This window comes from Mauremys reevesii, unplaced genomic scaffold (genome assembly GCF_016161935.1).
Source record: "Mauremys reevesii isolate NIE-2019 unplaced genomic scaffold, ASM1616193v1 Contig18, whole genome shotgun sequence".
In the NCBI taxonomy this organism is placed as follows: domain Eukaryota; kingdom Metazoa; phylum Chordata; order Testudines; family Geoemydidae; genus Mauremys; species Mauremys reevesii.
Genome location: NW_024100804.1, coordinates 667,710 through 688,077, shown reverse-complemented (window position 1 = coordinate 688,077; position 20,368 = coordinate 667,710). Strand labels below are relative to the sequence as shown.

Below are 20,368 nucleotides of genomic sequence, written 5' to 3'. Positions count from 1 at the left end.
CAATCCGTGCGGACCCCGTGGCTCCCGCTCTGGGCCTCTGCCCCCCTTTGTCTCTAGTTCCCGGGTGAGCTCCCCCCACCCGGCCCCTCCTCAGTCCGGGCTCGTGGCCAGGGGAATGGGGCGCAGCGCCCCGGCTGAGAGGCAGGATGTCGACACGCTCTGGGTCATTGGGCCTCTGCAAAGAGTAAACAGCCTCCCCCCGCACCTAGTCAATGCAGCATATGGGGAAACTGAGACACACACAGTGTTCATCCGAACTATTACAGACAATTCCCACTCCGTCCCCCGAACAGCCGATCGGCGCTGGCAGCCCTAGGAGAGCGATGTCCCTGGGGGGCTCCTTCAGGGTGCCAGACCCACTTAGTGTGTCACTCTCTGACTAGGGCAAGTGACGTGACTTCACCACCTCCTGGAACCGAACCTCGGCGCCGCCAGCCCCCTGCTTCACGCCGGGGGCTCCCTGCAGCGAGCCCACCTGGGTGGGATGTTTTGCTTATAAGAAGCACACGGGATCTTTTCAGGGGAAAAGGCCACATGCCGCGTTTATTGGAAATACAACAATTAGCATCTGCATCCAATCACACACGCACGGTCCCGCCAGTCGATTTAACAGTGACCAGTCCAGAGGCCGGATCAGCCTAGTGCCCAGCTGGGCTGATTGTGGGTAGGGAGGAGCTGGGTCCCGTCGGTTGAGACACGATGCTCCGGGGAAGTCTTGGCAGGACGAACCCAACGTTTCATGGCAAGGCCCCCGGTTATACAATGATCGTCCTTCACTGGGACCAGCGAGTTCTGCACCGTGGTGCTGAATTGTCCTTTGACAAGTGCTTGTTTTCTTAAATTGTTCTTCTCATCCTCTCTCCACTTATCCTCTAACACGCCCGTTCCTCAGTCACACGCAACACAGGATCGCGTTGCACAGAGCGTTGGGACAGGAACATCCAATCGCAATGCAGGAGGAAACACTCATCACATTCTGTCAAGTATCAGAGGGGGAGCCGTGTTAGTCTGGTTCTGTAGAAGCAGCAAAGAATCCTGTGGCACCTTATAGTCTGTCTAGTCTATAAGGTGCCACAGGATTCTTTGCTGCTTCATCACATTCTTTTACTGCTTTCAAAATGCTAAACCCAGAACAAGGTGGTGACCCTAAAGGTCTGTCCCGGCCTTGAAATCAGCTTCAGACACAGATCCGGGCTGATGCCTCTTTACCAATGGCCCCTTAGGCCCATTCCTTCCTGCGTTCAGGACGGGTGGCTGGCAGAATGGGGGGAAATCCTACCCCAGTACATGTCATACCTGCTACAGTATTATTCTTTATCCTTCATTTTCAATCATACAAAGTACAGCCGGAAAATCCTCCTGCTGCAGGGACACGGCGAGACTCGGGCCCCCAAGGGCGCGCTGCCCTGCCGACGTCTGCAGGGACTCCGGCAGCGAGGGGCAGCGGGGGGGTTTGCTAGCTGGCTGCACCGCCGCGTACGCAGCCCTCGGTTAGTGCACAGAGCAGAGTTTCAGCCTGGGTAGCCCAGAGCCCTCTGACCCCTCCTTTTCCCAGCTCAGGAGAGAGCCCCAGCTTCCAGCCCCCCACACGTCACACACCCCGACCTGGCCCCTCCTCAGCCCTTTGTTCCCGCGCTGGGCACACCCGGCTGGCTTCCTGCGGAGGGGTCGGCCACCCACGGGTGGCAGTTGCTGGGTTCCAAAGGTCCTTCCCGGGCTCTCCATGGACATGGGGCCCAGGCCCCACAGCCGGCAATGTCACCTCTGGGTCCCTGCGGAGTGCCCAGCCTTTCCCGGCCAGCTGGTTAACCTGGCAGCACGTGGGGTAACGGAGCCACACACCGGATTCGTTCCAAATCCCCGTTCTGTGACAGCTCCCAAACGTCCCGCACGCCCCGAACGTCCCAGAGGAAGGAAAATCCCAACCCCCCAGCCCGGGCCCCAATCTCTCTGCACTGCAGACCAGATCAGCCCTCGGGGCCCTCAGCTCTGGAGCCGGGCGCAGATCCGTTCCCAAGGCCCATGTCCCCAGGGGAGGGGCCGATCCCCACGCCCGGTCCGGTGCCGCCCCCTCAGGGCCTGGACTCCCCTGGTCTAACGTCCTGGCAGCCCCTGGAAGGAGAGAGCAGAGGGGATGGGTTAGGGGGTGCAATGGCCCCACCCCCACCCCCGAGAGGGAGAGAACTCACCTGCGTCTCCTCCGCCACAGCACCACGGCCACGGCGGCTACGGCCAGAACCCCCAGGGTGATGCCCACGGCCAGGCCGGGGCCCCAGGGCCTGCTCTGCTCTGTAAAACAGGGGGTGCCGGGCTGGGACCGGGGACAGGAGTGTGGGCCCTGCTCCCTCTGCCTCCCCTGCACTCCCCCCTGTGCCTCCCACCCCCCGGCCCTCAGCCCCCCACCCTGTTCCTCTGCCTCCCCCATCCCCTGTGCCTCCCACCCCGGCCCTCAGCCCCCACCCTGTTCCTCAGCCTCCCCATCCCCTGTGCCTCCCACCCCGGCCCTCAGCCCCCACCCTGTTCCCTCTGCCTCCCCCATCCGCCCTGCTCCCCACACTGCAACGCCCCTGCCCTCAGTCCCCACCCTGATCCTGTTCCTCTGCCTCCCTGCAGTCCCACCCGTCACCCCAACCTTCCCACCCCTCAGCTTCCCCACTCTAGTCCTGCCCCCATCCCACTCTTGTCCTGCTCCTCAGCTCCTCCATCCTCCTGATCCATCGCCACACCCCCACCCCGCCTCCCTGCGCCCCAGTCCCGCTGCCTGGGCCCACCCCGTCCCCACTCAGGACGTGCAGGAAAAGCCCCAGAGACCACGACCCCGGGACATGCACCTACCCCAGGGGATCAGCAGGCTCTGGCCCCAGGCTGCTGTGCTGCACCCGGCAGGCGAGCTGTGCCCGGCGCCCGCCCACGGCCAGGAGCTGCGCAGCTGGTAGGTCAGGTCCGCTGGGCAGGATCCCGCTGGAGTTCAGCCACCAGCCCGGCACCACCTCCTCCCCGTCCTGCAGCCAGGCCACGCGGACGGGCCGGGGGTAGAAACCGGTGACCCGGCAAACCAGCAGTACCGGCGCGGGGGTCCCGGCTGGGGGAGGCGCTCGGGCAAACACCACGGCGACTGGCCGCTCTGAGACAGGAGGAGAGAGACGGGGCGGGGGAGAGGGGACGATTCAGCCTGAGCCTCAGGGACTCACTAGCCAAGCCCAGCTCCGCTCCCCGGGGTCAGGCCTTGGCCCCGCTGTCCTGGCCAGACCCCACCCTGCCCCTGCATTACCAGTGGTGACGGAACTCCCTTCACTTCCTGTCCTAAACGGCGCTGCGGTGCGGCTGTGAAATGACTACTGTGCTCCACCCCAGCTATAGCTGCATTTGTACACCAGGCAAGGGTCGCTATACAAACAGCCTCCTGCCCCACCCCAGAGGTGGCTGCATCTCAGCGAGCGGGGAGTGGTGACCAGCCTCACCTTGCCTCTCCAGAGACTCTCTCCCGTGCTTGGCAAAGGTATCGATCCCATAGACACACATTGTTCTCTGGAGGAACGGGAACAGGGTGGACATGCTCGTATCCCGGCTGATAAGATTCTGGACGTAGCTCCCCAGCTTGTCCCCCTGCCGAGTGACCCATTTGCCTGTGTCCACGTCGAAGCTGATGAAGTCCTGGCCGTCCACCGCAGCGTCACAGAGGCGCCTCGAGGTGCCGTTGGGGTGCAGCTCACAGCTGAAGGAGACCTGGGTGACAAAGGGGTCTGGGACAGGAAGGGCAGGGGGATGAGGACGGCGGCCGGAGGTCACCGTGGTGGGGGGCATAGATAGACAGATGGGGGGCAGGGTTACGACATAATGTCAAGTGATAGGAGGACGTTCGGCACAAGGTGATGGCGGGATTGTGGGGCGGCCCTGGCTGGGGTTCAGGGTACGTTGCAGTTTCTGTTTAAAGCTGGTTTTTCAGAGGGCTCTAAGGTCAGCGTGGATAGACAGACTGGCTTGAAAATCGCTGGGAGACGTCGGGGCCTGAGGCAGCTGGTGAGCTCCAGCCCCCGCCCAAATGATCTGCCTTTGAAATGTTTTATTTAGATGCCCTAGAGAAAACTGTGGCCCTGAGCCTCACTAAATGCCCATCCCGGGGCTCCCCTGAGCTCAGCTCTGCACCGCTGGCAAGGACACGTCTGGCTTCCCAACACGACGTCACACAAGTCCCCGGGCCTTGGCTCTGTGTGTGGGGCAGGACGCCGGGAGGTGGCACCTCTGCCCACGGACAGTTCACACCTCTGCGAGCCAGCAGCACCTCAGGGCGTGACACGCCGAGTCCCACACTCGCTCAGCAGGAGAGGCTGCAGCCTCCGAGCCCCGGGAGCACCCGTCCGAGCCCTGTCACCGAGGGTCCCTGCGGCTGGGAGCTGTGATCGCCGAGGGTCCCTGCGGCTGTCACTCTGTCGCGAAACGCACCTGCCCAGGCAGATTGCCCCAAAACTAGCTCTGCCCCAGCAAGGGGCAGGGGAGACTTTGTGGTGCAAATTTGGGGGCAGGTGGTTAAGGGGTTCCTGAGAGAGTCTCCCCCAAGGACCTTAGTGCTCCCGCACCAGACACCCAGCGCAGACCCTGGGCCGAGCCGCTGAGCCGCGGGGAGCTGGGTCTGTCCCATGCCCTGGGGCAGCGCTGGGGGGGGGGGCACTATCTTAGCGCTGCATTTCCTGCGCTGGGGTGGGGTGTTTCGCGGTTTGCAGAGTGTCGGGTTTCAACGTTCGAGGACAGGTGGCCCCGGGAGCAGCCTACACGCTCCTCTGCTGGGACACGGGGCCTAGGGCCCGGGTGAGGGGCTGGGACACGGGGCCGAGGGCCCGGGTGAGGGGCTGGGACCCAGGGCCTTTCCCCTCCAGGGCGCGCAGGCTACAGGCTGGCCCCAGAGCTGGGGGACGGGCTCCGTGGGGCAGAGAATGGGACATGGGGAATGTCAGCTTCCGTCCCCCTAAGGGGCTGGCACTGACTGTTCTGCCCTCCCGCCACCCCGCCAGGACACACTCAGGCTGTGGGGAGTGTGTCCGTTCTCAGCCCTCTGGCGGGGAGTGGGAGGGACCCCCCAGACCCTCCTTACTCACAGCCCCCTCCTCCATCCTGAACCACTTTCTTCACCAGACGGAAGAAGTCGGCCAGGTAGCGATGGATCAGCAGCTCCAGGTCCTGCCACCGCTTCGGGGTCAGGCCCTGCCGGGCCCAGGGCTGCAGGAAGCGGATCTCGCAGGTGCTGCAGGCCAGGGAGTGGGTCTCCAGGTCGCCCAGCAGGGCCGTCCCCCACATGTCCGTGGAGCTGGCGTTGTGGAAGACGGTGGTTTTAAGCACCCGGAAGGTGAGAGATGCTGGGGGGAGATGAGGGGAGGCTGCGGGGAGGCGTCAGGAAACAAGTGGAGAACAAGAGAGAAATTAATGAGTCTCCCGGGCTCCAGGATCTCCCCCCTCCTCCTTCACCCCCAGGAAGGGTCACTAGCCCAGCGTGGGGCCGATCCACATCGGCCCCAGTAGGAAATAAGGGCAGGGGGGGTCCCCACTTACCGGCCAGGGCCCCCCATGCCCAGGGGAGGAGCAGCAGAGGGAGCAGCAGCCTGGCAGGGGAAGGGGGATCCGGGCTGTGGCAGGCGTCAGGGCAGCGGGACGAGGGACCCGGGGTCGCCCACATGCTCGTTCCTACCCAGTGCACACGCGACTCTGCCCACTTCTCCCTCTGTCTGTCTCCCGCTCAGCTCCGCGCCCGCAGCTGCCAGCCCCGAGCCAATCAGGCAGGGTGAGCCGGGGAGCGGGGGCAGCGCGGGAGGGGGAGCCCCGGCAGCCAGGTCAGAACCAGGCCCTGTCCCAGGGTCAGTGTGTGTGAGACCCCCCCCCATCTCCTCCAGCCTGGGGTACCGCTGCCCCCCCCCCCGCAGCCCAGCCGCTAGCGCCGCCCTGGGGCCATGGGGAGCCCTGACTGCCCGGGCAGAGCCCCCTGCTGCCCCCCCCCTGCAGCCCAGCCCCTAGCGCCGCCCTGGGGGCTTGGGTATGGCAGACCGCCCGGGCAGAGCGCCCTGCTGCCCCCGGCTGCCCAGCCCCTAGCGCTGCCCTGGGGCCATGGGGAGCCCTGACTGCCCGGGCAGAGCCCCCTGCGGCTCCCCCCCCTGCAGCCCAGCCCCTAGCGCCGCCCTGGGGCCATGGGGAGCCCTGACTGCCCGGCAGAGCCCCTGCTGCCCCCTGCAGCCCAGCCCCTAGCGCCGCCTCTGGGGCCATGGGGAGCCCTGACTGCCCGGGCAGAGCCCCTGCTGCCCCCGCAGCCCAGCCCCAGCGCCGCCTGGGGCCATGGGGAGCCCTGACTGCCCGGGCAGAGCCCCTGCTGCCCCCTGCAGCCCAGCCCCTAGCGCCGCCCTGGGGCCATGGGGAGCCCTGACTGCCCGGGCAGAGCCCCCTGCTGCCCCCCCCTGCAGCCCAGCCCCTAGCGCCGCCCTGGGGCCATGGGGAGCCCTGACTGCCTGGGCAGAGCCCCCCACTGCCCCCCCCTGCAGCCCAGCCCCTAGCGCCGCCCTGGAGCCATGGGGAGCCCCGACTGCCCGGGCAGAGCCCCCTGCTGCCCCCCCACCCCTGCAGCCCAGCCCCTAGCGCCGCCCTGGGGCCATGGGGAGCCCTGACTTCCCGGGGACAGCACCCCACCCCCACGTCGGGCCAGATTCGTACATAGCCAGACTAGGCAGGTACCCAGGACTCAAATCTGGGGCGGGACCCAAAACGGTTGAGCCAGCGCCGTGGAGGGAAGGAGGCTGGGCAGCCGCAGACAGACCCACGCGTCCTGCTGGAGGAAGTCACGTGCTGTCCCTGTATCTCCGCCGTGGGGCAGGCACAGCGGGTCCCTGCACAGCGAGACAGCAGGAGACACTGGTAGCCGCCCCCGGAGCGCAGCGAGGTGACTGCAATGGGTTTCACACCGGTTTGCCGGCGGTGGTTGCACCACGTGTGCTCTGCAATGCTGATGCTGGGGCTTGTCTGCTTTTGCAGCAGGGGGCTTTGTTGTTTTGTCTTGTGTGGTTTAGGGTCGACACTGGAGCTCGGAGGCAGCAGGCAAATGACCCTCCTGTAACACACCAGCGTGTTCGGTCCCTGGCTCTTAGTGACAATAAGACGACACGGGCTGGTTAGTTCTGCAGTATCACTTGTTAGCACCAGGGCCGTGCACATTCTGGTTTCTCACCATTTCCGCACGTGGTTTCATGTTTGCGCTGACAGTTAACCGCCAGCCAGGCAAGCCAATACCCTTCGCCCCTGCTGCAGAGAGAAGGAAACGGGGAGGTGTCGTGACCTGCCCGAGGTCCCAGCAGAGGTCCCAGGTGTCCTGCTCCAGGCTGGCGTGGTGGCTGCACCACCGTCCCAGGCAGCCCCTGCACTGGAGGCTCTGGCGGCCTCTCCTTGCGCGCCCCTGCTCTGCAAGGGGAACCCTTCTGCCAGGTGGAGTCGGCAGCAAGACGACCAGGCTCCACGTCTCGGGGTTCCCCTTAACAATCCAGCCCAGAACCGGCTCCAGCCCCACCCAGATGGTGTGACGTTATTGATATAAATTGGGACCATATAGAACATGGGTTGCAACCAAGGTCCTGTAGTGGCACCAAATCTTAGGTAAAGGGGGTCATATAAGGTGTCTAAGACCAGGTTCTGGGTTGCTGGTTATGATTATGCTGTCTGTGTGTCTGTGTATCATTTTGTAGTTGAAGTTATAAGTATTGGCTCTGTACTGTCTGTATTTTGTATTATGCTCTGCCTCTGGGAAATATCCCAGACAAGCTGGTGTTAGCCCTGCCTAGCTGGCTTGATGGCCCATTAAGGACCATCAGCTACACAATTGACCCATGGAGAGAAGGCAGACACGCCTTGTGACTCAGCAAGGTATGCAGGGACTTGTCCATGTGACTGCAGACTCCATTTTGCTGTAATTTTCCACAGTAAGGACAAAGAGATTCTTACACCTGGAAAAGTCTATATAAGGCTAATGCCTCATCTCCATTTTGGTCTTCAATCCTGCTTCTGATCTCTGGAGGGACTTTGCTACAAACTGAAGCTCTACACAAGGGACTGAATGACCCATCCCAGCGGTGGATGTATTCCAGAGACTTGATTTGAACCTGCAATTTACTCCATCACTGCTGCAAGCCTGAACTAAGAACTTTGCCATCACTGTATGTAATTGATTCCATTTAACCAATTCTACCTCTCATCTCTACCTTTTTCCCTTTGTAAATAAACCTTTAGATTTTAGATTCTAAAGGATTGGCAACAGCATGATTTGTGGGTAAGATCTGATGTGTATATTGACCTGGGTCTGGGGCTTGGTCCTTTGGGATCGAGGGAACCTTTTCCTTTTACTGGGGTGTTGGTTTTCATAACCATTCATCCCCAGGACGAGTGCACTGGTGGTGATGCTGGGAGACTGGAGTGTCTAAGGAAATTGCTCATGTGACTTGTGGTAAGCCAGTGGGGTGAGACCAAAGTCCTTTTTGTCTGGCTGGTTTGGTTTGCCTTAGAGGTGGAGAAACCCCAGCCTAGGGCTGTGACTGCCCTGTTTGAGCAATTGGTCCTGATTTGGCTCTCTCAGTTGGGTCCCGCCAGAACCGCACCGTCACAGATGGGAACGTTCTGAGGGAACAGGGGGTTGGGGGTTGGTTTTGGTGGGAAAAACTGGTTCAGTCTGGTTTGAGCCAGGGAAATCCAGTGTCTTTAATAGGAAACAAGTCTGCTTCCAAAGATGGAGTCCGAGGGGCGCAGATGATGTGCTCCATATTGGATTTCATTAAAGCCAGTGACGTACATAACCTTTGCCTTAGACACCCTATGAAAACAGCGAATTAAACACATTTAAACAGGCCCAACGCAGGGAGCAGGGGGGTTACACTGGGGATGGGAGACTGCCCTTGCAGGAAGCTCCCTGAGCTGTAACCTGAGCCAGGAGGGGGTGGGGAGAAGTGACACTTTCTGCCTGGAGACTGAACAAAGGGAGGAGGAGCTGGGGGGAGGGGGGAGAAAGCGAAGAGAGGAATTTTTTTAGTTTCAGGTTGGGCTGGGGGGTGCAACGCAGGGAGCCCCAAGCTGGGCTCTAAGCTCCTGAACCCCAGAAGGACTCGATTGAGGGGTCCTGGTTGTGCCTCCAAGCTCTGCTGTAGCCTGCGTTCCTGTCGGCTAATAAACCTCCTGTGTTCCTGGCTGGCTGAGAGCCGCGGTGAGTCCCAGGAAGTGGGGTGCAAGGCCCTGACTCCCCCACACTCCGTGACACCCAGAAGCGCCTCTACAGCAACACTTAGTGTAAGGACGTCGCTCAGGAGCATGGATTAGTCCCAAGTCATTTCGAGTGTCGAGTTGGTCTCAGACAGAATCCCCGCTGGATAGAGGCTCCGCTCCCACCCTCTTTCCCATCCCATAGGGATTTGGCACCCCCACCGCCTGCTTAGCGAGTGCAGTGCCAGGTCTGCTCAGCAGAGATCTGCTGCCCTTTATCCATACCATATGGATAACCACACTGCAGGACCCCTGCAGTCAGATGTAATTGGTTTTATTAAAGCTAATGCTATAATTATCTCATACACAGGTTAAGGGAAGAGTGTGGGTACATCTGGGTGTGGTGCTTAAATTAGCCAAATGTACAAAGTTTGCTTTAAAAGTCATAAAACACATAATCTGCAATATCCCAATTAAGGTTCATGCATTTACACATCAGCACCCGACTCTTGGGGTACGTCTCTCCTAAGGAGTTTTGCTAAGAGTGGCTTGTGGACAGGAAAGGCAGCAGGGCGCGTAGCTTGTCCCTTGGTAACGGAGAATTTAGGGCAGGGTCTAGATGCCAGGGGGGAGCTCGTTCAGACCCGGCTCACACAACCTGCGCAGAAGCAAACTGTGCCCACAGGCAGGACTCTGTCTAGAGGGTTTTACTCCTCGGACGCGGGGATCGGTGAGCGGGTGGCTGAGGTGGGCAGTGACCTGCGTGACCGGCCCCTCCCAGCCACTCACCTGGTGCAGAGGGAGCAGGAGAAGCCGATTGGGCTGAGCGAGGAACAAGGGCTCCCTAAAGCCGAGTAAAGTGGCTCCCCCGTGTCTGCTCCCCTGTTTTGTCTAAGGAGCCCGTGTTGTACCCAGCCCGCAGCACCGCTCCTGGGAACCTGCCGGTATCTAGGGCCTGTTCTGGGGAGCCCCGTCCCCAAGGCTGCTGGGCTGCATCTTGACCTGCAAGTTATTACACGTGTTTTCCTGCTTTAGCTCAAAGGGAAGCCGCTTGGAGAATCAGAATTCAGGGTCAGGAGTTCATCCATTTCGGGTGCGTTTCTCAAGGGAGTTTCTCTCCATAGTTTGAAAAGGGGAAGTGGATTTGTTTCGTAACTAGAGGGGCAGTGACTGATTTGCAGGCACTTCACTCTGTGTCTGCAGCTCCCTGACGGTCCAGGCGTGTGTGGGACTAGCGAGGAGACCTCGGGTCTATGGGGGGGAGCCAGGGGCTGGGATTAGCCCCACACGTCCTGGGCGTGGGCTGAGAGAGGGGCAGGAAGTTCCTCCGTCGCTGGAACTTCCTTTGTGCCAGAAGGGGAAGCTAAAGTCAGTTGTGGTGAATCAAAATTCGAGTGAAACCCTCCAGTGCCCCTGGGTCATGGCCCCACTGGGGATCGTTTCCTGGGCCGCTGGCCCCATCTCGGAGCCGTTCACCTTTCTTAGTCCTCGGGCAGGTGAGGAGTCTGGGCGCCGGGACGATCAGCCCCAGCACGAAGGCCCCGACCCCCGTCAGCATCTTGCTCCTGGCGGAGTCGGACTGCGCCTCTGTGAAAACAGGAGCACGGGCGGTTTGGGCTGAGCCCGGCCTCTCTTTGCCTTTGTAATCATGTCCCTGCTCTCTGCCCCCAGGGGCTCTGACCCAGGCCCATCCCCCGAGGGGTGCCCCACACCCAGAGGCTCTTACCCCAGTGCACGGCGAGGGGCCCCCGCAGGCTGATGTGCTCCACCTGGCAGGTGTAGACGTCCCCGCGCCGGGGGCTCATCTCCAGCATCACCAGGATCTGGAAGGTCCAGTCTCCGTTCTGGAGCAGCTCCGTGGACACCACCCCGGCCGTCTGCTCCTGCCCGTTCTTCAGCCACTGGATCTCGATCCCCCCTGCCCCAGTGTGGGGGTCTCTGCTCACCTGGGGGCTCCATGCAATGAGCCAGGTGGGTTCTCAGCACCGTCAGTGTCACCAGCAGAGCCCCAGCCCCCGGGACCCAGCCAGCCCCCAGGGCTGCTCCACAGGGAAGGGGACAGGGAGACTCACCCAGCCCGAGAACTTCTCTGCCCAGCTCCGAGCACCAGCCCCCGGACGCTGCTCATCACCCCGGGGGGACCCCCAGCCCCAGGCAAGGGGCCAGGCAGCACCGGGCTCAGCTGCCCCCCTCCCCGAGTGTAGTGGGGGGGAGGGGACACAGGGTCCCAGCAGCCGCCGCTGGGCCAGGGTCCGGCACGGACAGGGCAGGAGTGAAGGGAAGCAGGGGAGACGCCAGGCGGGTTGGGTTAATTTAACCCTTTGGGTGCTGTCTCTGCCTGATCCACTCGGCCCCTCCCGGGCAGGCGAGGGGCCCAGACCCCTGGGCAGAGGGGGGCCCAGCGGATGGTGCAAGGGCGCCGCCCAGTGGACAGTCCCGGGAATGAAGGTGCTGCCCTGCCCGGGAAAGGCTGGCTCCTGCCCCAGACGCAGAAGGGGCTTCGTCCCTTTCAGACCCCTAGATCCCCAGGCCGGAAGGACCCTGTTCAGATCTGGGGCAGGCCCGGCTGGGCTGGGGGCCGATGGAGGCTGGAAGCCTGAAGTCTGCCCTCCCCCCGTCACCCACCAGCACAGCCCCCGCAGCACCCACGGGGGGAGTACCCGCTGGGCCAGAGGGGCCTGTGTGCACAATTGGGAGGCCCCCAAAAAAGGGTGCCCGGGCCCCGACCCTGCTCCCCGCAGGCGGAAGGGGTGGGGTGGAACCTCTGGCAGCACCACGGGCTCACGGCACTGACAGCCAGGCCGGGGGTAAGGGCGGGTGCTGGGCTGGTCACAGCCCCAGCGACTCGCCGGGGCCCTGCGGGGTGGTTAGTTCCCGGGGGAGCTGTGGGGACCCCCCGGGGCAGAACACGCTCACACAGACACACACAGAGCAGCCCGCAGGCCAAGGGCCCCACAGACCCTGCTGGGGGGGTGTATGTGTCACACCCGGGTGCGTGCAGGGGGCTGTACAGGGGCGGGGCCCTTCCCACACACCCCCCCCGCGCTGGGCACTGGGGCCCCACAGACCCTGCCGGGGGGGAGGGGGGATGTGTCACACCCCGGTGTGTGCAAGGGGCTGTACAGGGAACAGGGCCCTTCCCACGCTGGGCACAGGGGCCCCACAGACCCTGCCGGGGGGGGGGGGTGTACGTGTCACACCCCGGTGTGTGCAGGGCGCTGTACGAGGAGGGGCCCCGCGCTGGGCTCTGAGCTCAGCAGCGCTGGACCCCCGGGGCAGCCGCACACGGGGGCGGGGGGGGGCCTTTAAATTGTCCCCCCCCCCCATCAGCCGGCGGCTCTACAAAGGCTCCCGCGCCCCCGCCAGCTGCAGCCGCCCGCAGGCCGGGGAGGCCGGGCCCAGCCCCGGGACCTGGCGGGGGCGCGCGGCGCGGAACAGCTGGGGCCGGCCAGGGCAGGGGCGGGGCCGCGTGAGCACGTATGCAGATCTCCCCGCGAGCGGAGCATTGTGGGAACGGGAGCAGGCTGCCGAGCAGGGCTCCAATTGACCGTGCGGGGCTCGGCGGCGAGAAGGGTCCGAGCCCGGGGCCTGTCGGGGCAGCTGGCGGCGGCGGGGCCTGTGTGGGCGGGGCCGGCGGTCGGTCCGAGTCGGGCCCCACCGTGTGTTGAGAGTGTGGGGGGAGCGAGGGCGGGCGGCGGGCGGGCGGCAGGAACTCATACTTACCTGGCAGGGGAGATACCATGATCACGAAGGTGGTTTTCCCAGGGTGAGGCTCATCCATTGCACTGCGGGTGTGCTGACCCCTGCGATTTCCCCAAATGCGGGAAACTCGACTGCATAATTTGTGGTAGTGGGGGACTGCGTTCGCGCTCTCCCCTGGCCTCGCTGTGCAAAGACAGAATGAACATAGGAGGTTAGCGTAAGTGTCTGACTTTTTTACAGGCATTTTTTTACTGTTTGTTTGTTTTTTCTGTTTTGCTTTAAGACGTTTTCGACGCCTGCTCTCAACTTTTCCTGAACTTAAATCATTTCCGTGCACCTGCTGTCTTTGTTTTCAAATTGGGGGCTGGGATCTCTTGGGGGTTGTGAGCTGTCAGTCTTCACCCCAAATTCTGCTTTGTACCCAGTGTTTATAACGGTGTTAAATATACAAAAAAGTGTTTTTCGTTTCTAGGGGGCTCGCACTGAGACGTTTGCTGTTTGAAAGGGGTCACCAGTACAAAGTCTGAGACCCCCCTGCTTGTACCGCTCCCTGCCCCTTGCTGCAATGGGGGGCTGCGTACAGTGAAGCACAGACAAAGCTCGGAAGGCGGGAGGCGGTGTGTGTGGTGCGCTCTCATCTGCTCTGGTGCCTGGTGGGGGGCCTGCAGCTGATCTGTTCCTTTGCAAGTGGTTCTGGGTCCCCTACCTTGCCCCCCAGTCTGTGCACTATGGGGACTGACCCGTGGCCTCGCTCGCCCCAAGGAGCCCCAGCTGCTCCTCTGCCCCCTTCCCTGCCCATCCATCCCTCTTGGGCTCTCGCCCCTCTGGCAGAGCAACAGCCCCTCCAAACCCCGTCTCACCTGGCACCTGGCAGCTCTGCTCCAGGAGGGAGGTTCCCGGCCTGCCCCGTGCTGCCCGTTCTCTCTCGGGGCACGGTGGCGCTATGGAGACTGGGCCGGCAGAACCCTGTGGCGCAGGAGGTTTGTCTGTCTGTCTGTTGCTTTACCCCACCGCCTCCCCGAACACTACGCTGGGGGTGAGGCCGGGTAGCCGTGTCGCCCAGGAGCGGGTTTATCTTTTTCACACCCCGGCCGGAGGGAGCAATGTAGACGTGACGGTTCAGCAGGCACCAAGCCTCCGGGCTGGTCTCCTGGGGGGGGAACTGACATCAGCACAGCTCCGTCTGCCAGGGGTGCGGAGGGGAGAATTCTTCCATCGACCTAGCTCCCGCCTTTGGGGGAGGTGCATGTCCCACGCCGACGGGACAAGCCCGGCGAGCGTCTAGACTGGAGCACCGGGTTTCGGCGCCATCTGCCCTCCGCAGGGGCTGCTTCCCTTGAAGAGCGCCGGCCTGCGGGCCCCTGGCCGCCTTCGAAAATGTAGGGAAGGAACTGGAGGGAGAGGGTGACGGGTGGATTGCGAGGGAGGAAAAAGGGCCGGATCCAGGGCAGAGCAGGCGGTGGTTCCGGGTGGGGGGCTGCCCCCCCCCCCGGGGAAAAACCGCTCTGCTCCGTTACATGTTTCACAACGTTATCGCTGAACATGGATTTTTAAAATTACTCTAGGGAAATGTTTTCTTTCCAAACAGACTCCATCCCCAGCAATGGTGCAAATATGGTCTCCTGGCGCCCGGCTCCCATCACCCCAGTACCCGAGCATCTGCCTGATCCGCAGGGGAGTTCTCCTCCCAGACTCCTGCCAGGTCGGCAAGCGCCACCAGCCCCATGTCCAAGAGGGGGAAACTGAGGCCGAGAGAGACCGAGGCAGGGGCCGGATGCTCTCGCCCCCCTGGTCTGTCCTGCTCCTGGGTCGCTCCTGCTTCCCCGTGTCCTTTGTGCCCCTGCTCTGCTCGGGCCGCCGAGCCCGGTTCGGAACCGCGGCTGGGCTGGGCTGGGCCAGGGGGTGATGGAGGCTGGAAGCCACGTTGGTGCCCCCCGAGTTCTGGCCCCGGCACAGGCAGCCCCAGCAGCTTCTTGAGCTCCGGGCAGCTTGGAGGGGCCCTTGTGCTCCGCGCTGCAGGCCGCAGCCGCCCGGGGAGAGCAGAGCAGGCCCCGGCCCGGAGCTCGCAGCGCGGAACGTTAGGGGGAGATGCACGTGGCGGCCACTCCCCGCACTCCCGCCGGGCAAGGTGGGGAGCCCCTGCCTGGGGGCACTCAGTGGGGATCAGAGTCTGTGCTCTGTGGTGAAGGGCGCCAGAGGCAGGGAGAGAGATGGACAGAGCTGGAGACAGATGGATGGACAGAGCGGAGGACAAATCCTGTTAACATCTCCCCAGGGCTCAGATTCCCCTCCCCCCCACCCCCGGCTGTTTGCAAGGGATCGTTGCTCTGGGTGTATTTTAAAAGCCTTCACCAATCTCCCCCATGGGAGAAGCCGAGGAGCGAAGAGACGGACGCTGGCTGGATTATTTTATTTTAAATTAATTCTATTATTTAAGGTGTGGAGACACACAGGGGTCTGGGCCCTGTCGCGGGGTTTGAATCCCACACGAGCCCAGCGCCCCGGCGACGCTGCCCGTCCTGCAGCTGGGGACTGGGGGGGGGGGGGTCCAATTGATTTTCTCAGGGCCGCCAGACACACGTTTCATGGGGCGACTGTCTTGGCTTTTCGGGGTCTGACAGGCGGCAGGCGCCCCCGGTGCTGAGCTGGCGGCCAGTGGAATGTTTGTAAGTAATGTTGGAACTTGTGTTAATAGATCAGCTAGAATTTTGCTGCTTTTGGGGGTTGTTATTTTTGGTATCCTGCCCCCTTGGCTCCCCCCAGCCTCGGTCACCACCACCCGGTGCGTCATGCAGCCAGTTACACGGGGGTGGGGGGCGAGTGCTTTGCACCTGTTTTGTGCCAGCGAATCCGGTGCGGAGCTGGAACGCTGAGGCCGGTTCTGGTCCCCCGGGGCCGAGCGATGAGCCCCAAAGGGCTGCTGGGCCGGGCGGGGGCTGGAGCTGACCTAGAGGAGGCCGGAGGAGCTCGGCTGCCAGGGGCCCCCATCGCTCTGTAGCCAAGGGGGGTAAATGCCTGGCGGGGGGACGAGCTGCCGCAGTTATAGGCCAACGCCCGAGAACCAGTGGGGGGACCTGGCCAGGTCCAGGCTGAGGCCGGCACGTAGCCCGTTTCCAGCCCCCAGCGGAGGGAGGGGCTGGCGCAGCCGCCCGCCGGCGCAGAGCGGGGCAGAGACGTTCCTGAGTGTGGAGATGGAGCCAGACACGTCTGTGGCCGGGACGCTCCTGTCGGGGGCCTGGCGCAGGGATCCCAGAGACCCCGTCCCGCCCAGTGACAGGGACACGTGAAAATGGCCACGTGAGGGTGAATCGGGCCCAGCTACTCAGCGGGGTAAATCAGCAACGCCCCCCTGAGGCAACGCTGGTTTGCACCCGGGCAGGAGCTGCCCCAGAGGGATCCACCCTCAGCGTGGCGTCCAGCAGGGGCCCTGGTGCTGCATCCAGGGCCGGAATAACCTTTTGTGGGCCCAGCACCAAACCTATTTGTGGGCCCCCTTGGGAGCACTGGTGCTGGGGCGGGGGGGGGGGGTGGGGGCAGTCCCCAGAGCAAGGGGCCGGCCAGTGGCAATGGGGCAGGGCAGGGGTGGCCTCGCTACACCCAGCCCAGCGCAAGGGCACTAGTTACAAACCAGCAGTTGCAAGGCACACAGGGGCCTGCCCGGCCCTGTGCTGCCAGCCTGCCCTTCCTCGGGGTGGGCTATGCTGTGCCACACAGCCCCCCACCCCCTGCCCAACACCCCCCAACTCCCTATGGCCAGAGCCCCCGCAGACCCACTATGGCCAGAGCCTCCCCAACCCTGTCACAAATGCACAGCGCCCTGCGCCCACTGCCCTGCCACAACTGCCCAGCACCCCCACAGAACCCCGCTCCTAGTGCCCCAACACACACCTCCCGCCCCTCACAGCCCAGCAGCACCCCAGGCCCTCCAGAGACCCACTCCCACAAGCCCTGCCTCCTGGCCACACCAGCCCTGCTGGGAGGCGACTATCTGCCGGGCAGAGCCGGCAGCACAACCAGGGCTGGTTCCAGGGCGGGGAATCGCTCCGGCCCCGTGGGATCCCTCAAGACCCACTTCCCAAGCTCCTCAAGACACACCTGGCCGAGACTGGCCAGGCTCCTGCACCATCCCAGGCGGCTCCGCTCTGGGGAGGCAGGTGGGGCCCCACAGGTGGTGGGAAGCAGAGACTGCCCGGAGCTGGAGGTGCCCTGGGGTCCGGCCAGGGGGCAGAGAGACGCAGGGGGGTGGGACGACAAGGCAGAGAGGAGCTCTCAGCTGGCCGGCAGGCAGGCCGAGAGGAGCAAGTGGTGGGCGGGGGGGCAGGGAGCCAGCAAGCTGGCAGGGTCTCGGGGTGCAGTGCAAGCGGAGCAGGCCGGGGCTCCTTCTGAGCATGGGCCTGGCTCCATGGCGCCATAGTAAACCTGGCACTGGCTGCGTCAGACGGGTGCGAGGCCCAGGCAGGGCCCGCCGGGCATGTCAGAGCCAGGCAGCAGGATCCTGGTAATCCTCTGGGGGGCGCAGGTGTGTGCAGGTTGGCGGGGGTGGGGGCGCAGCTGCCTGGAGGGGTGGGGGGAGAGTCAGCCTAGGGTCCCCCCTAGGGAATATACACACACACACAGGGGCGGCTGTATGTATTTTGCTGCCCAAGCATGGCAGTCAGGCAGCCTTCGGCCGCACGCCTGCGGGAGATCCACTGGTAACAAGCCTTCGGCGCCCCCACCACCGAATTGCCGCCGAAGCCGCAGGACCGGCACCTCCCGCAGGCCCTCACAGCAAGCGGCAGGCCAGGCCAGGCACGCGCTGGTGCCTGGAGAGACCGACAGACAGACAGACGCCACTCTCTCTCTGGTGTGCTCAGGCCTCAGGTTGTGGGGACACGCCCGGCCGTGTCCCTGTTCCGGCACTGGGAGGAGCTGGACCGAGCTCCCGGAGGCTGAGAACGGCGGGGAGGGGATGCAGGCAGGTCACTGGGGGCTAGAGGCCCTGATCCTGCAAACATGCCAAATGACGAGCTGGTGAGCGACCCTGAGTTTGTGAGATGCCGCGTGTGCTGACGTGCTCTGCTGGTTTGGGGTCAAACTGAGCCCTCCATGCTACGTCCCCACGCCCCAGCAAGGGCCCCCCAGCTGGGCCCCGGCTGCCCCATCGCTGTGGGGCTTGGCGCTCTCCAGCTCTCCAGTGCCACCCCTTCCCCAGGGGTGGGCGGGGGGCGCAGGGGCTCCCTGGAGGAGAGGGGCCGACCGGCCGAGGAGCTGGGCTCAGAGGGGGCCAGGCAGGCGCCCAGCGCTGGTTGCGGTAGCAGCCCGGGGAGGGGCATTTGTAAGGGGTGTGAAATGTGACTGTTAATGGTCTCTGTGTTGGGGAGCTATGGGCCTGGGGCCAGGGGATCCCCGGAATCACATGATCCAGGGCTCTGGGGGGTTGCAGTCCCAGGCCTCTGAAATGTCCCCCGGGTTCTGCTCAGCCAGCCTGGCCTCCTGGTAACTCGGCCCTGGGGATTTCAGCCGATCCCTGCATCCGGCCTCGCGGAGCTTGTCCTGACTGGCTGTACGTCCTGCCACGTCCCAAGCTGGGCCCCCCAGACCGGCTGTGACTCGGCATCGCACCATCGGTCACTGCGGAGTGACCCCCGGCTGGGGACCCGGCCCTCCATAGCCAGTCCCTACAGCCACCTGGCACTGCCCTGGGCCCCGGCCTGCCCCCTGCTCAGCCTGGCCCCACCAGAGCTCCCCCCCCCATGGGCCCAGGGGACCCTGCCCTCTGTGACAGGTGTGGAGGTGGGGGAGCAGGGCTGTGTTTCCTCCTGGGGCCTCCCTATGTGTCTCCTCCCTGGGGTGAGGGTCTGTTCCCTGGCAAACGCCCAGCTATCAAGACAAGACCTTGTGGTGGTGACAGCCCTCACTGGGTGTGTGTGAGCTGGGTGGGCAGGGGGGAGAGCGCCTGACCCCCCCCCCGCCCCAGGGGGAGCAGCTGGTTTTTGCAGACCCCCCCCCGGATTCACCCCATGGCTGCTCACCCCCGTCCAGCTCTCTGGAGCCCCGTGGGGCAGGCTGTCGGCTCTGGGATGGGATTCACTATGGGTGTGGGACGGGGCAGGGGAGGTCCCTTGGGCTGGGAGCAGGGAGCAGCATTTGCTGACACCGTGGGGCCAGGGAGCGACCCGCGTCTGTCTCTGAGAGCGTCACCAGGGGCTCGTTCACACCCGCTCCATATAGCGCGGGGGGGGGGGGAATCCAGCGGGGGGGGGGTGCAGGATGGGCTGGATTGCTTGGGAAGTGCTTCACTCATGAGGGAGGGGAACGTGTCCTACAGACCCCCCCACACCCTCCATACACAGCCACAGAACCGGCCCTCAGGGAAGCCGGCCACACAGGGTCCGGCTTGGGCAGGGGTGTCTGTATCCGTGACCCGCAGCCTGTCCCTCCGTCTGCACCCCGAGCCTCAGCACCCCCAAACCCCCATCCTCAGCCAGGACCCCTCATTCTGCGCCAGCCCCACTCCTCTGACTGAGCACCCCAGACAGGCAGTCCCCATCCTTGTCTCTAGCACGTGGGTGGGGGGGGGGCTGGGAGCCAGGGCTCCTGGGTTCTCTCCTGCACTCTGGGAGGGGAGTGGGGGCTGGTGGGTCAGAGGAGGGGGGCCGGGAGCCAGGACTCCTGGGTTCTCTCCCCAGCACTGGGAAGGGAGTGGGATCTGGTGGGTCAGAGCAGGGGGGGCTGGGAGCCAGGACTCCTGGGTTCTCTCCCAGCTCTGTGGTTTTTGACAAGTTCTTCTTTGAGTGATTGCTCCTATCCATTCCAGTCAGGTGTGCGCGCGCCACGTGCACGTTCGTCGGAAGATTTTTACCCTAGCAACACTCGGTGGGTCGGCTGGGCGCCCTGGAGTGGCGCCACTATAGCGCCAGATATATACCCCTGCTGACCCATCCGCCTCAGGTCCTTCTTACCACCCGTGTCGGTCGTTGGAACAGTGGAGCGCGGCTTAGCTGACCTCCACTTCCCTAGCTACTCATAGTTTCTCTCGTTAATTCTTGTATATAGTTGTAGTTAACTTTATTCGGTTGTAGTATAGTTAGTGTATATAGTTCACAGGGGTTTGGGGATTATCTCCTTCCCTGCACCCGGTGCCGGGGCCTATGCCCGGTTCACAGGGTTTCAAACCGTGCTCGGCCGGCCATGAGCCGATGCCGACAAGAGATCCTCTTCTAAGTGCCTTGAGGAATCTCACCTAACAGATAAGTGCCGCATTTGTGAGGCCTTTAAGCCAAGAACAAAAGGGGAGCGGGACTTTCGTCTCAAGCAGCTCCTGAGGGAGGCAGCTCTTACTCCTCCGCTCTCGGCACCGAGCGCTGGTCAGTCTTCAAAGCGCTCCTCGGCACCGATCGCCGGTACCGCCCAGGCCTCTCGGCACTGGCTGTCGCCGCACCGACCTCCGCCGCACCGATCCTCCTGGAGG

The 20,368-nt window shown here is 63.6% G+C and overlaps 1 non-coding gene and 1 pseudogene across 1 annotated transcript; one reads left to right on the top strand and one right to left on the bottom strand.

The window, feature by feature from the left end:
- Nucleotides 1–514: 514 nt before the first annotated feature.
- On the bottom strand, nucleotides 515–3,968 carry LOC120393320 (annotated as a pseudogene).
- Nucleotides 3,969–12,928: 8,960 nt separating this feature from the next.
- On the top strand, nucleotides 12,929–13,092 carry LOC120393331. The gene has a single exon (XR_005591997.1). It is a non-coding gene; the product is annotated as a U1 spliceosomal RNA (small nuclear RNA).
- Nucleotides 13,093–20,368: the final 7,276 nt, after the last annotated feature.